General features: G+C 47.9%; 1 protein-coding gene, 1 long non-coding RNA gene and 1 other non-coding gene across 5 annotated transcripts in view; 1 reads left to right on the top strand and 2 right to left on the bottom strand.

Annotated features, from left to right (window-relative positions):
• USP46 (ubiquitin specific peptidase 46) overlaps positions 1-14786 on the top strand; it is a 172885-nt gene that overhangs the window by 65131 nt on the left and 92968 nt on the right. The window lies entirely within an intron of this gene.
• Positions 4029-12795, bottom strand: LOC129657856 (uncharacterized). Its single transcript, XR_008717133.1, has 4 exons — positions 12671-12795; positions 12253-12391; positions 7380-7774; positions 4029-6687 (listed from the first exon to the last, which is right to left on the bottom strand). It is a non-coding gene; the product is annotated as an uncharacterized LOC129657856 (long non-coding RNA).
• On the bottom strand, positions 6953-7074 carry LOC129658217 (small nucleolar RNA SNORA26). Its single transcript, XR_008717317.1, has one exon. It is a non-coding gene; the product is annotated as a small nucleolar RNA SNORA26 (small nucleolar RNA).

The following is a 14786-nucleotide window of genomic DNA, read 5'->3' as shown; positions in this document are numbered from 1 at the left end:
CTTTGTGACCCCATGAACCACAGCACGCCAGGCCTTCCTGTCCATCACCAGCTCCAGAGTCTACCCAAACCCATGTCCATTAAGTCGGTGATGCCATCCAACCATCTCATCCTCTGTCATCCCCTTCTCCTCCTGCTCTCAATCTTCCCCAGAATCAGGGTTTTTTCAAATGAGTCAGCTCTTCGCATCAGGTGGCCAAAGTACTGGAATTTCAGCTTCAACATCTGTCCTTCCAATGAACACCCAGGATTGCTCTCCTTTAGGATGGACTGGCTGGATCTCCTTGCAGTCCAAGGGACTCTCAAGAGTCTTCTCCAACACCACAGTTCAAAAGCATCAATTCTTTGGCGCTCAGCTTTCTTTATAGTCCAACTCTCACATCCATACATGACTACTGGAAAAACCATAGCCTTGACTAGACAGACCTTTGTTGACAAAGTAATGTCTCTGCTTTTTAATATGCTGTCTAGGTTGGTCATAACTTTCCTTCCAAGGAGTGTCTTTTAATTTCATGGCTGTAATCACCATCTGCAGTGATTTGGGAGCCCCAAAATATAAAGTCAGCTACTGTTTCCACTGTTTCCCTATCTATTTGCCATGAAGTGATGGGACTGGATGCCATGATCTTAATTTTCTGAATGTTTAGCTTTAAGACAACTTTTTCACTTTCCTCTTTCACTTTCATCAAGAGGCTCTTTAGTTCTTCACTTTCTGCCATAAGAGTGGTGTCATCTGCATATTTGAGGTTATTGATATTTCTCCCAGCAATCTTGATTCCAGCTTGTGCTTCCTCCAGCCCAGCGTTTCTCATGATGTACTTCATTAATCAGGTAGATGAAAATTAAAATCACAGAAAACATAATCATCACCCACCAAAATGGCCAAAATGAAAAAAGATGGGACATACTTAGCACTGACAAATACGTGGAATGACTGGAACTCTCATATGTTGTTCATCAGGGTGTAAATTTGTGCAAACACTCTGGAAAACTGCTTTAAAATGTCTACTAAATTTGAACATGGCACAACTCTGATCCAACAGTTCCGTTTCTGGTTATACACCCAACATGGCTTGTGTACTTAACTGCAGATAAGAATATTTCAATAAATAGCACTGTGTGCCAGAGAGTGGCAATAAGGAACCACAGAAGGATTTGAGATTTCTGAGACCTGAGAAGGATTTGAGAGAGACGATCAGATTTGCCTTAGGAAGATTAATCCTTGGATTTGTAGAGGATGGCAAGGAGAGGAGTTAAGTTATTTGTAGAGGTAATCCAGCAATTAGGAAGTCCCGGATTAAAATAAGAGAGACAGGGATGAAAAGGACAGAGTATAGTCCATATTTGCAGAGCAAACACAGAACTTGGGCAGGTGACTAAAGTTCTCTGTGCTTCTGGTTTCTTCACTTGAAAAACCATTGACAGTACCTACTTCATTGATGATTATTTTGATGATTTAATGAATTAAGGCACGCGGGGCAGGGGTTGGTGGTTAACGATTGTTAAAAAAAAATTTAATTCTCAGTGCATGCTATGCAGAGCAAGACGTAGGTTTGGAGATCAGAAAGCTTTTAAAGAAATACCTTAATTTGGCAAGGTCTATGGAAGCCTGTTTTCTCCCAAGCACGGGTAAAAAACAGCTCCCTGCCCAGGACAAGGTCAGTTTGGGGACACAGTTTAGAAAACTGAGGTTAGGAACGAGACAAGACATGCTAGAAATCTGGGCAAGAAATGATTCTAAAATGCCACGGGTGAAGAGGTGGGATTCTACTCGGACAGCCCAAGCTCTCGCACTAGGAACTGGGGGCAAGCGTAGGCGTTTCGTATCCTGCTCCCCACCTCCTCAGCTGAGAAGCAGTGCCGGAGAGTGGGACGAGGGTTCAGACGGAGAAGACGAAGTTGGCTCCGGAAAACATGCCAATGGGACGCGAACTTTTCCGTGCTTAGCCCATTGGGTGCGCGCGGAACCGCCTCCATGTGTTGATTGGCAGGCTGCGTCCCCCAGGGTTCTCGCGGCCTGTAGGAGTGTGTCAGAACTCTCGCGAGGGCGCAGGTCTTCCACCGGGTTTGGAACACTTGGTCTCATTGCCGGTGGGTGGAGGGTGCGGTGTCTTTGCCTACTCGGATGCCTCGGCCCTTGGTAGCGTCCATTCGCTCGCTACCCCGAGCCGCGGGGATTTGAAGGGCAGTAGGCGTGGTCAGGGAGTTTGACGAGCCGCAGGCAGAGAGCTGCCTGTCTCGAACCCCGGACCCGTGGTGCCCGAGGCGGAGGTGAGGCTGGGCCCGGGCCGTGGGGTCGCTTAGCCGCCGGGTCTTGGGTTTTCACTCGCGGTTCCCTACCTCCCCTCCTCGGGGTGGAGATTCGCTGTCGGCGCGGCTCTGCTGCCGCTTGGCGGGAGGAACCCAAGGTAGTAAAGCGCGACCTGATTGGGCCCTGCAGGGCACTGACGCTCACTCCGTCTACTGAACGGTTTGCGGCCTCGGAAGGGATATTTGCATTCAAAATAGTGGAAGAGTTTGTGGCTCTCTGGTTACCGCGCTTGAGTGCTCGCAGGACAGTGAGATAGAATACTTAGAGGAATGAACCGCCTCGCTTAAATGGTCGGTTCTTGTTCTAGCCTGTTTCTAGCTCGGCTAGTTTCGGCTGCTGTACAGATAGTTAAGTGAGGGTAAAGTCACATCTACATTTTGAAGGTCGTTTCTAATGGAAACACCTGCAGTAATGCAAGATTCCTCCAGTAATGGGGAGTGTCAATATGTATTGAATTCTTGCACTTGGCAAACAACACAGTTATCTTCAAGTATTTTACACTTAATACTAAAAGTCTTGTGGCTGGGTCTGTTTTCACTGCAGAAAAAGCACGGCCAAGAAGGGGGTAAAAGGTAAATGGGGATCTCGAATACTGAGCCCTGTACATACCTGAATATTCACGTACTGTTGTGGAAAGTGGTAGAAAATAGCAAATGTTGAAGTTCGGCCTCCTGGTATACACTCAAAAGAACTGAAAGCAGACTGTAGACAACAGCACCCATTCTCTTTTTATGTATTTGGCCTATTAATACAACACGTTTCAGCTGACCACACTGCTTTCTAGGTTGCCAGCTAATTTTGTGAGTAGATGACAATTTGTTTTTCAACCATAAAAACGAGTGATCATTATTTAGAGCAAAAATTTCGTATTAAGCTTTGTATAAAGCTAAGTGTAAATCTGCGAGACCCTTGAAATGTTAAAATATAATTTATGGTGAAGAAGTACTGTCAAGAGCAAGCCTCTGACTAGCATAAAAGGCTTGAAGGCGGAGATGACACCCAGGACGATGCAAGCATATTGCAGTTACCCATATTACACATGAACAGTTGAGGGTCAGGCATTTTGCTGAAAGCCAATTAACTAAGAAAAAAAATGAGTAAGAAGCTAAATTAATAGACTCATTCTGAAAGGAAGCGTGCACCTGAGGGAAGTTCCTAGCAAACTCTCTTGTGGGCAATGATCCTGTAGAAGTCTAACCAAAATAGGGCTGCACCAGAACCTGCCACTTGGGTGCATGTTTAGGGAATCCCAAGTTGCTTCGGTCGCGTTCAACTCTGTGCTGCCCCATGGACTGTAGCCTGCCTGGCTCCTGTCCTTGGGGATTCTCTAGGCAATACTGGAGTGGGTTGCCAAGCCCTCCTCCAGATCTTCCCAACCCAGGGATCTAACTGACATCTCCTGCATTGCAGATGGATCTTTTACCTTCTGAGCCCCCAGGGAACCAGGGAAGCCAGAGATAATGGGAATATCTCAAAAGAAGAGTGGCCACTTTTAGGCAGAAATATTCAGACTTGTAATAATGAAACCTTTTTGCTGTGGCAAGCATTAACAATAGGTATTCACATCTGTCAGCAAGAAAGGAATGGTGGGGAGTTTTTTATACTTTCACTCTATTCAGGTCTACAATTTGCTACAGTGAGTTTTGATCCTAACTTCTTTGAAAGGAATGAGATTCAAAAGGCATTACTGTGAATGGCAACATGTAAACAACACACAATCTTTTCAATAATGTTTTATTTATTGACTGTGATAGCCCCACAAGAATACTGAAATTCAGTAAGTTTTTTATTCAGAAACTTGGGTCTGCCCATCTACTTACCAATCTCTAGCATGAAGCTGCCATTATTCGGTATCAGTATTTGTTGCAACCTGTGTGTTGTGCTTAGTCACTCAGTTGTGTCTGACTCTTTGCAAGCCCATGGACGGTAGCCTGCATGGACTGTAACCCCATGGACTGTATAATTTTAAATAACACATTCCTGGTTATTTAAAAAATTTTTGGAAAACCAACGTATGAACAGGACTGTACCGGTTGCAGTTGCTTCCTGGGAGAGGGGGAAATCTGTGGCAGAACCAAGGTTTCCACCTGTCTGCCCAGCCCAAGTGACTCCTCAAGGGACAGAGAACCACCAGCAGGGCTCGGTGGAGTGAAGCTTCTTGTGCAACCAGTGGTTACCCTTGGAAACTTTGCTAGCACCCTCAGACTTTCATCTAGGCCTTTAGTCTACCAAATACTGTCTCCACCAAAATGCTAGTCACAGGCCTTTACACCAGAGGCCTTCGTCAAAGACCAGTTGCAATTACATACTCTGATCTGCTTTGTTCACAATACCCAGAATAGGTCTTGGCCCATAGCAGGTACTCTATTATTTTTTTTTAATGAACATTAAAGCCAGGATCTTAGTACCATATAAATATCAAGTATCAGTATTTTCATTCTGATCTAAATTACAGTGACCATACAGTATTATCAAAATGATCCTATAGCACTACTAAGTGCCTACTACTCACCAGGGAGTTAGATGTACTGTGTATAAACCCCAGTAACTATCATCAACTTAAGAGTTAGACTCAACATAGCGACTAAGCCACCACCAAAGATAAAGAAATTGAAGTTAAGAACTGGTCAGAGATCATTTAGGATGGGGATTTGAATCTAGGCTCTTATTAACTAGGCTCCAATCCTAAGTAAGCCACTTCAGTGTGATTTATAAGACAATTCAACACAACTAACAATAGTATTATAAATAATACTGCTCTTTGTACTATAGTCACCATGGTTTTAGGACTAAGTATTTGAGAACTTATAATATGCCAGGTATTTGGTCAGACCCCAGGAATATGGTAGATACCAAGATGGATTTTATTGGCAGGGGCAGGTAGGCAAGCTCACAAGAAACCACAAAATGTGCTTCCAAGTGTAAGGGCATTACAAGGTGCTATAGAACTCCAGAATAAGAGCACCGGGGAGGGAAGATAGCACTTAATAGAAACGTGGGAAAGTATATGGATGGCAGGGGGCATTGTATGTTAAGTGATCGCATTCCGAGGTCTGACAGGCCAGAAAGCAAGCTGCCATCTTAGAATGGTCTCAAATATCCACCCTAGCCCTGCACACAAACTTAAGGCCACTTCTCTGCAGCTTCACCTTGCTTTCCCCACAAACCTTTAAACATATCCCTCCCCAGGGCCTTTGCACTTGCTTTCCCTCTACCTGAAATCCTCTTCATCCAAATATGTACAGTTGACCTTTGTATAATACAGGAGTTAATCTGAATAATTTATAGATGGCCCTCCACATCCACAAATTCAACCATGTAGTATCTTCTACTGAAAATACCTGTGAATAAGGGGACCCATGAAGTTCAAATCCACGTTACTCAAAGGTTGACTGTAACAACCACATTACCCTCTGCAGCCCTTTCAGGTCTTCTGTAGTTAGTCTCAGCCAGCTCTATCTGAAATTATGTCCTCCACTCAGAGTGCATACACACGCCTTTCCTATTGCCCTTGTCTAGCAATTATTCTTTTACAACATATTTGTTGAATTTCCTATATTAGGAGGCTAGATTTTACAGAATTTGGAATATTAAAAAAATGAAGTTTACACAGAGGCTAAAACAATGTTTTGAAATAAGCATTAAGAGTGAATCCTAGGCTTAAGATTTAAGATTTCTGGAAAATGAGGTATTTGCAAACATTCAGTGCTGATCAACAGGAAGAATTCCTAGCTCCTACTGGGCTGTTAATTTTGCTACACTGACATTTCTTCCTATATGAAAACTGTCCCATCACCTCCAATACTTTCAGAATTCTAACAATCTAGCATCATTGTGTCCTTTAAATTCCTTCTTACAGCTCACTGTGCTACATTCATCAGCAGCATTTAACATGCTGAAGAATGGTCCTTTGTGCCAAATTTCAACATATATTCTGAGTAAGTCTCTAATCCTAACTCCCTCCCCAAATGGCCTAATCTCTATTTGAATACTTCTACTGTTACACAAGGACACTAAATCCCAAGACAGATACATGACTTTCCATAGTTTACATAGCCAGAAAGGTACATATGAGGTTCCTTGTTTAGGGCTATGCATATGTGATGGAATATTAATTCACTACCTGAAATATTGCTTCATCTATAATTTTACACTACCCACTTCATAAAGCTGGGAGAATTAAACCACCAGCATTATCCCACTGACCCAACTCCTATGCCAGTGCAGATCCATAGCTGCTACAAGTTATGTGAGAATAGCTGGCCTCATTAGACTCACTGTTGTACACTGCACAGCGATATAGTTGGTGTAGGTCAGTTAAAATACCAGCATCAGACAGCATCCTGGCTTCAATGGCTTGTACCTGTAGTTTTCAACCTAAAAAAAATAAATGTTTTAAAATTACCTTTTTGAATAGAAAATTTGCACATGTGTTCCATCATCTAGATATTTTTCCACCATCAAAAGCGACCAAAGTACCCAAACTGCCTTGTATTTTTGAATACACTAGATGGGACCCGCAGAGGAATGTAAAAATCAGGCCTGAAAGTATTGTCAAACCGAAGGTCAAGTTTAAATTTAATGACCTTGGTATTAACTATACACATACCAGTAAGTGCTAAGACTTAAAATCTTCTGGTTCAGTTGTGACTCCAGACAGGATCCAGAGAGGAGTTCTAAAATCTCTTCTCTGGGTTTTATGGAGACTTTCTTTACCCTCCTGTGTTAGCCTCTTAAGGCACTGCGTCAGCCTTAAAAGGGCACTGGAAAGGGCGATCTGGGTTTCTCACAGGGTTCTCTACCATTTCCTGCACTCCTCTTGATAATATCGTGGACATCAGCAGTTTCTTTAGCCGAGTCCGAAAACCCACTAGAAGCAGCTGGTCTGCTGGGTGAAGCCAGTAAACATCCATTTCTTTTAACATTAAGGAAGAGCCTGATCCAAGCCTTTGCATGGAGCTTGGGAACTCTCCAGTCACCGTTAGCCACAAGCTCGGGCCTGGGTCATCTTACTTTCACTCAAGGACAGGGTTGTAAGGAATAGGCGGGGCATTTTGGGTAATCTTTACCTGAGATGGCATTTGCAGTTGAGCAGGGGGCGGAAAGTTCCAAGCTGATGCAATCTGCCTGGAGTATTGGAGTGGGGCAAAGTTCAGTTTTATTTTCCCTGAAGTCAGGTGGTCCAGCAAGGGCCCTTGAGGTAGTTATCTTCTTTTTCTAGGCCTGAGGACTCCTTCATTACAGACCCTGAAGTCATAAAAGGATGGGAAAAGGGTGCCGTATCTCTCTGGCTACTTCCTCCTGGACAGGGGCGATGGTTTTGGGGTCTGGAACAGAGGATCTTTCTAGGGCCCAGGGTTTCCTTTTTCCGAAGTTAAGGTGAGGCTCTCAAGAAGAATGGTCTTTGACTTGGTCTTGAGAAGAGATGGCCCGAATCCGGTCTTGGAGAAATCTTTGAAAGAGACTGAAGAAACAGGGGCCAAATAAGAGGAGTAAGATAATAAGTACTAATGGTTCCAAGAAAGGGAGCAACCAAGGGCGGGCCAGTTGGAACAGGCTTCAGGAGTGGAAAGCTTTTGTAACTCTTTTTTGTGGCCTTTGATTCTGTCTCTAAGTTCTCTGACCCTACCCTGGACTATGCCTGTTTCGTTAACAAAAGAGCAGTAGTCTTCTCCCAGGAAAAGGCAGGTTCATCCCTTTTCTGTGGTGAGAAGGTCCAGGGCTCGTCTATTTTGTAGGGCTACAGAAGCCAATGAGTTAATTTGCCTTTGGACTGCAACAAAGGACTCCACCACCTGTTCCATATTCTCCTTAAGTTCCTGGGACAGTTTGTAGTAGAAATGGGCTGAGGTCGAGATGCCCCCAATCCCAGTGCCCAGAGCTGCCGCTTTGCCATCCCAATCAGGAGGGGGGCCATGACAGCCTGTTTTTTTCCTGTGGGAATGTTTCACCTGGGGATCGGCTACTTGTTCTATCTCTTTATCTTCTAGGATGGTAAGACCTGGGGTCAGAAAGACCAAGATGCAAGGTCCAGGGGGTTGGGGGGAAGACATGAGTAGGCGTAGGTCCCTCAGAGAATGAAGATTCCCGGGCTGGTGCAATTACTTGTGCTGTCCTAGAGAACCCAAGTGGAACAGAAGAGAGTGGAGTTTGTGAGCCTGGTGTAGTTGGGACTAGAGCAGTTGACACAGGTTAGGTTTGAAGGGGCTGAAAGGATATTGTCAGAGACTGGCCCAATGAGTTGTGTAGTGTTTTGTTGGGGAGGGGAGGTACAGTTGCCCTGTGACAACCAAGTGGAGGGTAAAGGGATTGCTATGTGTAGTGATAGAGATAGCGACATGCATATCCAGCACTGGGATGTGTAGTGTGTGTTCTGGAAGAACTGGAATGAGTTAAGGAGGATAAGGTGTCAGTTGTCAGAGGGAGGATTTAGGAGGGGCTGTAATTGGGAAAGGTGGTCTGGGCGTCTATAGGACTCAGGGGTTGCCTGTAACTGGGAGATTAGGTTTCTTATAACCTGTTCTTGGTTCTTTTTACGCTGTTGATCTTGTGGCCCTCCCCCGTCTGAGTACTCCCAGCAGGTAGTGGGATAGAGACATATGTCTTTTCCATTTGGCTTATAGCAGTTGCTCACAGCACTCCCTGTCTTCTGTACTTTAACAGTGAGTAGGGATTTGGACTTTCCCGCCCCGATGTTCATAGTGCATGGTTTAGGGGCCGTGTTAAAACATAAGGAATCGACATAGGAATGAATTTCATCGCAGGGGCAGGAACTAGCCAGAAGGCCGGATAGCGTAGCAAGGATAAGGAACAGGGGAGTCATGGGTCTGGTAGTTAGACAACGTGAAGGAAATAGAATCCTAGGAGTAAAACACAGCTGACAGCGTAGGCGGCACTGATGAAGAGACGGAGGACAGGTGACCAGTCTAGAGGAGACAGTTGTTAGGCCTATAGCAAGGGCTAAGGTTAAGGGTGATGTGGACTGGGGTATGTTTGGCTATGGATGGGTGACCAGTACCCCAGACTCGGGAGTCTATGGCGGGTAGGTCCAGGGAAGGTCAGGAGTAGGGGATACGGATGGTCCAGGTGCCATGTGCATGTAGAACAGAGACCACATTGAGAGGGGGTATGGTAACAGAGACCCCTAATTTGGATAACAAATCTCTCCCTAGGAGCACCATGGGGCACTGAGGCATTATGAGAAATGAGTGTTCAAGGGTCAAGTTTCCAAATTGACAGAATAATGGGAGGCTGATTCTTGGGCTCAGGGGGACTCCAGAGACCCCCTTGATTGTGAGCTCTGAGTTTTGGGTTGGGCCAGAGTAGGAGGTCGAGAGAAGGCAGCTCCAGTGTCTACTATGAAGGAGACCTTTCTCCCAGCCACTATCCCGTCTACCCTAAGTTCTGAGCTTGTGTCCAGGACACAGGCCGGGGGGTGGGGGCTGGAACCTGGTTTCCATCATTGGACCAACTCTCACAGGGTCGGGCTAGAGTTTTGGAGAGTTGGGGACCTCCCCAGGGGTGCCAGGGCGTTCCTGGGGGCAGTCCACCTTCCAATGTCCCCATTGGCCTCAGTTCAGGTACGCCTTGGTGTGGGTCGGTGGCTTTGGGCATGCCTTTTGACCAGTGTCCCAACTGGTTGCAGGGTCCGGGCCAGGGGGGTTGGGGAGGGGGGCGGTTTGAGCCCCAGTCTGGGATGACTTGGGCTAGGCTGATCTCTTCCCTTAATTGCTGCTGCCAAAAGGTATATTTAGCCTTTCTCTCAGTCTTTTTCTCTTTTAGCCTCCTCCTATTATTGAACACCTCTAGCTACTTCTAGAAGGTCCCTTTGGGGAGCTCTTGGGGCCCTTCTCTAGTTGTTGAAGTTTGCGTCTAATGTCAGGGGCAGACTGATATGGAGGTTGTTATACTTTTGGACTGCCTCTGTGAGGCGCATCAAGAACAAGGCTGGATTTTCGCCCGCCCCTTGGGTGATTAATCCTAACTGACATGGATGTGAGTATTTTTCTGCGTGCCCTCTAGGAGGCAGGTGACCATATGGTTGAGTATCCTGATGCCTGGGTCACTGGGCTGGTATGTCCAGTGAGGTTCGAGTTGAGGCACCGCCTCATCAGCAGCTGGGCTGGCCCAGTCTTGGTTGTGTGACTGGCATGAGCTCCCACTGCTTGCCAGATACGGTCTTTTTCATCTGGATTGAGAGTGGCATTTAGGATATAATATGTCACTCCATGTGAAGGTTATAGGTCTGGGTAAGCCTCAGGAACTCTTTTCTGTACCTGGTAGAGTTTTCAGAAAATGATCCTAACTTTTCTTCTATCTGGCTCATGTCTGACAATGAAAATGGCACGTGGACTCGGGTGGGGCCTTCTGGTCCTGCCACTCTCAGGAGAAACGTGTTGGATACGTGATTGCGTGGCAGGGGGGTTGGGAAGTGGGGAGGGACTGGGGTCACGGGGTTGAGAAAGGCTCAGGAGAGGTTTCAGAGTCACTAGGTGAGTTCGGTGAGGGGGAAGGAGGGGGTTGATGGTGTGGCTGGTAGGGAGGGGGCTCGTCCGCAGGGTCAAACTCTGGGGGTGCAGAAGGTCGTGCGCGGCTGGTTAAAGCAGAAGGGTCCTTTTGTTTGGGAGGCAAGGTGCACAGAAGGACCTCATGCAACAGGACTTGCATAGGGAGGGCCTGCTCCGAAAGGCCCAAAAGGCTTGGGCATATGGGGCCTCGGACCACTTGCCATTCCATTTTAAGAAGCTGGTAAGATCTTGAAGAATGTATAAGTCAAATGTGCCAAATTCAGGCCAGTGGTTTTGATTGTCTAATTACTACTGAGGCCAGATCTGCATACAGAGCTGCTCTAAGCAGCTCGCCTTGAGTTCAGTAAGAGTAGTTTGGGATTTTTGAGGACGCAGGACAAGGGGAATCTTTTGGGATAGATTGGCCAGACCCCATGATTGGGAGGCAAGCAGAGGCTCCTTCTGTGAGTCTCGGTTGTCACCCGTAGTCACAATAGGAGTTATGAGAAGAGAGCTCATTATCAAGGCGGAGCAGCCCCCACTGTCGCTTACAGAGTGGCCTTAGGCCAGGGGACCCCGGGACCAGAGAGGACAGTATACTAGGGTACCTCTAGAACACTATCCGGATCTTACCTTAATGTAGGGGGCCGGAGTGAGTGGAATATTGGATGTGGAGGCGTCGAATGGCAGGAGTTCCCTGTTCCGGAGGTCGTCAGAGAGAGAGGAAAGAGAGAGAGAGGAGAGAGGAGGGGAGTGAGAGAGAGAGGAGAGAGAGACACGAGTGCCTCGCCCATTCCGGGGTTTCAGCACCAAAAAAATGAAAGCAATAGTTCTGCTGCTGCTGCTGCTAAGTCGCTTCAGTCGTGTCCGACTCTGTGCGACCCCATAGACGGCAGCCCACCAGGCTCCCCCGTCCCTGGGATTCTCCAGGCAAGAACACTGGAGTGGGTTGCCATTTCCTTCTCCAATGCACGAAAGTGAAAAGTGAAAGTGAAGTCGCTCAGTCATATCTGACTCGTAGTGACCCCATGAACTGCAGCCTTCCAGGCTCCTCCGTCCATGGGATTTTCCAGGCAAGAGTACTGGAGTGCGGTGCCATTGCCTTCTCCAAGCAATAGTTTGGGAGGAGGCAAAGAAAGGAAAACGACCTCAACGAAGACAGGTTACCTTTATTCAGGCAAGGAGTAGGGGACAAGCGGCCTGACGACCAGGCTGAGCGCGTGAAGGATCAGGGAGGCTGCGTATTTGGGTGAGGGGGTGGGTTGCGGAAGTGATACGAGAAGCTTTAGTCAGGCGGGGCGTTTTGGGTAATCTTTAGCTGAGATGCCATTTGCGATTGAGCAGGGGGCGGGGAGGTCCGGACAGCGGGGGGAAGTCCCGGGCTCATGCCATTATCTTCTTTTTCTAGGCCCGAGGACTCGTTCAAGGGTCATACCTGCGCTTAGTACTCAGGCCGCTGCAGCCGGCAGTAGCTGGAGATAAATTCCCCAGGCCCACGGTTGGTTCAAGATCCGCTGTAACCGCCTCAGTCTGGGTGGGGCCCGACCCCGCTACAAAGTAGCCGCGGCTGCACCCTGGGGAAGCAAAGCGCAAGCTTCTTACCGCGCCCGGGTAGGCCAGCCTGGAACCCTCCGGGCGACTCGGCGCGGCGCAGTGTGCCTCGAGCGGCCCCGGGACGGGCACCGCCGCCCGTCCCTCCCAGGCCGCCGAGGGCTGCTCTACCCCTGCGTTCTGGCCGCCGAGAGCAGTGGAGCTCCGGGCGGGCAAAGCTCGAGGGGATGAGGGGCGAGCCCAGCCCCACCCGGCCCGCAGAACGGCCGGGTGCCCTCCCCACCACACCGACCTACACTCACCGCTCAATTCAGCAAGACTGAGGCCGGGGCGCGTGTGCTGCGCCGAGAAAATGCAAGCGGGGCGGGGCGGGGCGCGAGCAGGGCATCCGGGGCGGGACGGTCGGGGGTAGGGGCGGTCCGGGCAGCCAATCCCGGGAATTCTCCGGACCTGGGCGGTGCGGGCCTGGCCATGCGGTCTCTGGCTAGACCGGATGCTGCAGGTCTTTCTGTGGCGGGAGGACTAGGCAAACCTACGCAGAGCGTTCTACTCAGATGCTCTAGGAGTCTTGCCGCCTTCCTAGGCCTTGGTGCTCGTAAATCTGGTTCTCTCGGCCAAGTGTCTTCCTCTGGACTGCCCTTAGAAGGCTCTGGCCAACCCAGAAATTCCCCTTCCCGTAGCTACGCTTGTTCTGTTTGTGTCTTGCAAAACTGAACTTAGAGGCCAGAGCCACGTCTTCTTGAACAAGCTCACTCCATGGTCCCTCCTAAACCTGGAGGACCAGCCTTTCTTCATGCTCTCTGTTCACTCATTCACAGTGTTTAATAAGTAAATTGGGGTGGGGGGTGGGGGTGGCGGGGGAGGGTGTTGGTGGTGAGTGGGGGCGGGGCGGGGGGGGCAAAGAGGCACTGTAAACCTTTCCTAGGTGACAGGTACCAAACTTGGCAAACAATCAACTGGATTAAAATTGGAGTATATAAAATAACTTATATTACTATTCTAAGAGTTTATCATTTGTTAAATTTAATTCGCAAAATATTTTTAATCATCCCCACATTATAGGTGGGGAAACCCAGACAAGTCCAGAGCAGCAAACAAGTGGTGGATCTGGGATTTGAATGCATTTTGAAGGCTGCTGCTGCTGCTGCTAAGTCGCTTCAGTCGTGTCCGACTCTGTGTGACCCCATAGACAGCAGCCCATCAGGCTCCCCCGTCCCTGGGATTCTCCAGGCAAGAGTACTGGAGTGGGGTGCCATTGCCTCCTCTGATTTTGAAGGCAGAGCCCCTCAAAACACCACACTACATTGCTTTCCCCAGGTGGGTACAGTGTGTGGGAAGGAAAACAAATGGCCTAGGTTTGAATGGCTGACCAAGGTAGGCATCTCCAGTGGAGTTGGGGGTCTGCAGGCACAGAGAACAGCTTGTGATAGAGCCCTGAGATAGAATGGAAAGGGCTTGACCTGTTAATTGGAAGGACTGATGTTGAAGCTGAAACTCTGATATTTTGGCCACCTGATGTGAAGAACTGACTCATTTGAAAAGACCCTGATGTTGGGAAAGATTGAAGGCAGGAGGAGAAGGGGACAACAGAGGATGAGATGGTTGGATGGCATCACTGACTCAATGGACATGAGTTTGGGTAAGCTTCGGGAGTTGGTGATGGACAGGGAGGCCTGGCGTGCTGCAGTTCGTGGGGTCGCAAAGAGTCGGACATGACTGAGCGACTGAACTGACCTGTTAAGGGCTCCAAAGTGCAAACAGAACTTAGGGAGGTAGGAGTAGAGTGGCCTGAGAAAGCGTGGGGCCACACCATGCAGGAGCCCCTGGCAGACTTTGTGTTTTATGCTGAGAACAAATGAAAAACTGTTCAAGCCTTTTGTTTTTTATCAATTTTTTTATTGGAGTATAGTTGATTTACAGTGTTAGTTTCTGTTGTATACCAAAGTGAATCAGTTGTACATATATTGACTCTATTTTTAGATTCTTTTCCCATATAGGTCCATAGAGAATATTGAGTGGAGTTCCCTGTGCTATACAGTAGGCTATTGTGCGACTGCATGCATGCTAAGTCGCTTCAGTCATGTCCATCCCTTTGACCCTGTGGACTGCAGCCCACCAGCCTCCTCTGTCCTTGGAATCCTCCAAGCAAGAATACTGACTTAAGTAGATTGCTGTGTTCTCCTCCAGGGGATCTTCCTGACCCAGGAATTGAACCTGTGTCTCTTATGTCTCCTGCATTGGCCAATTGCACTTTCTAAAAATGGCCAATTGCCTGCACTTTCTAAGCAGCCCTCAAGTCCTCTGGACAAAAAAACTTCTGGGAAGTGATCTGGGAACAGTTTAACACTGCCCTATCTCCACTCTCCTTGGGATGGAATATATAGCACATGCTCTTCTTTTATACTGTCTTGCACATAA

Source organism: Bubalus kerabau, chromosome 7 (genome assembly GCF_029407905.1).
Source record: "Bubalus kerabau isolate K-KA32 ecotype Philippines breed swamp buffalo chromosome 7, PCC_UOA_SB_1v2, whole genome shotgun sequence".
Taxonomy (NCBI): Eukaryota; Metazoa; Chordata; class Mammalia; order Artiodactyla; family Bovidae; genus Bubalus; species Bubalus kerabau.
The sequence above is the reverse complement of the archived record's forward strand: the minus strand, read 5'-3'. Positions and strand labels throughout refer to the sequence as shown.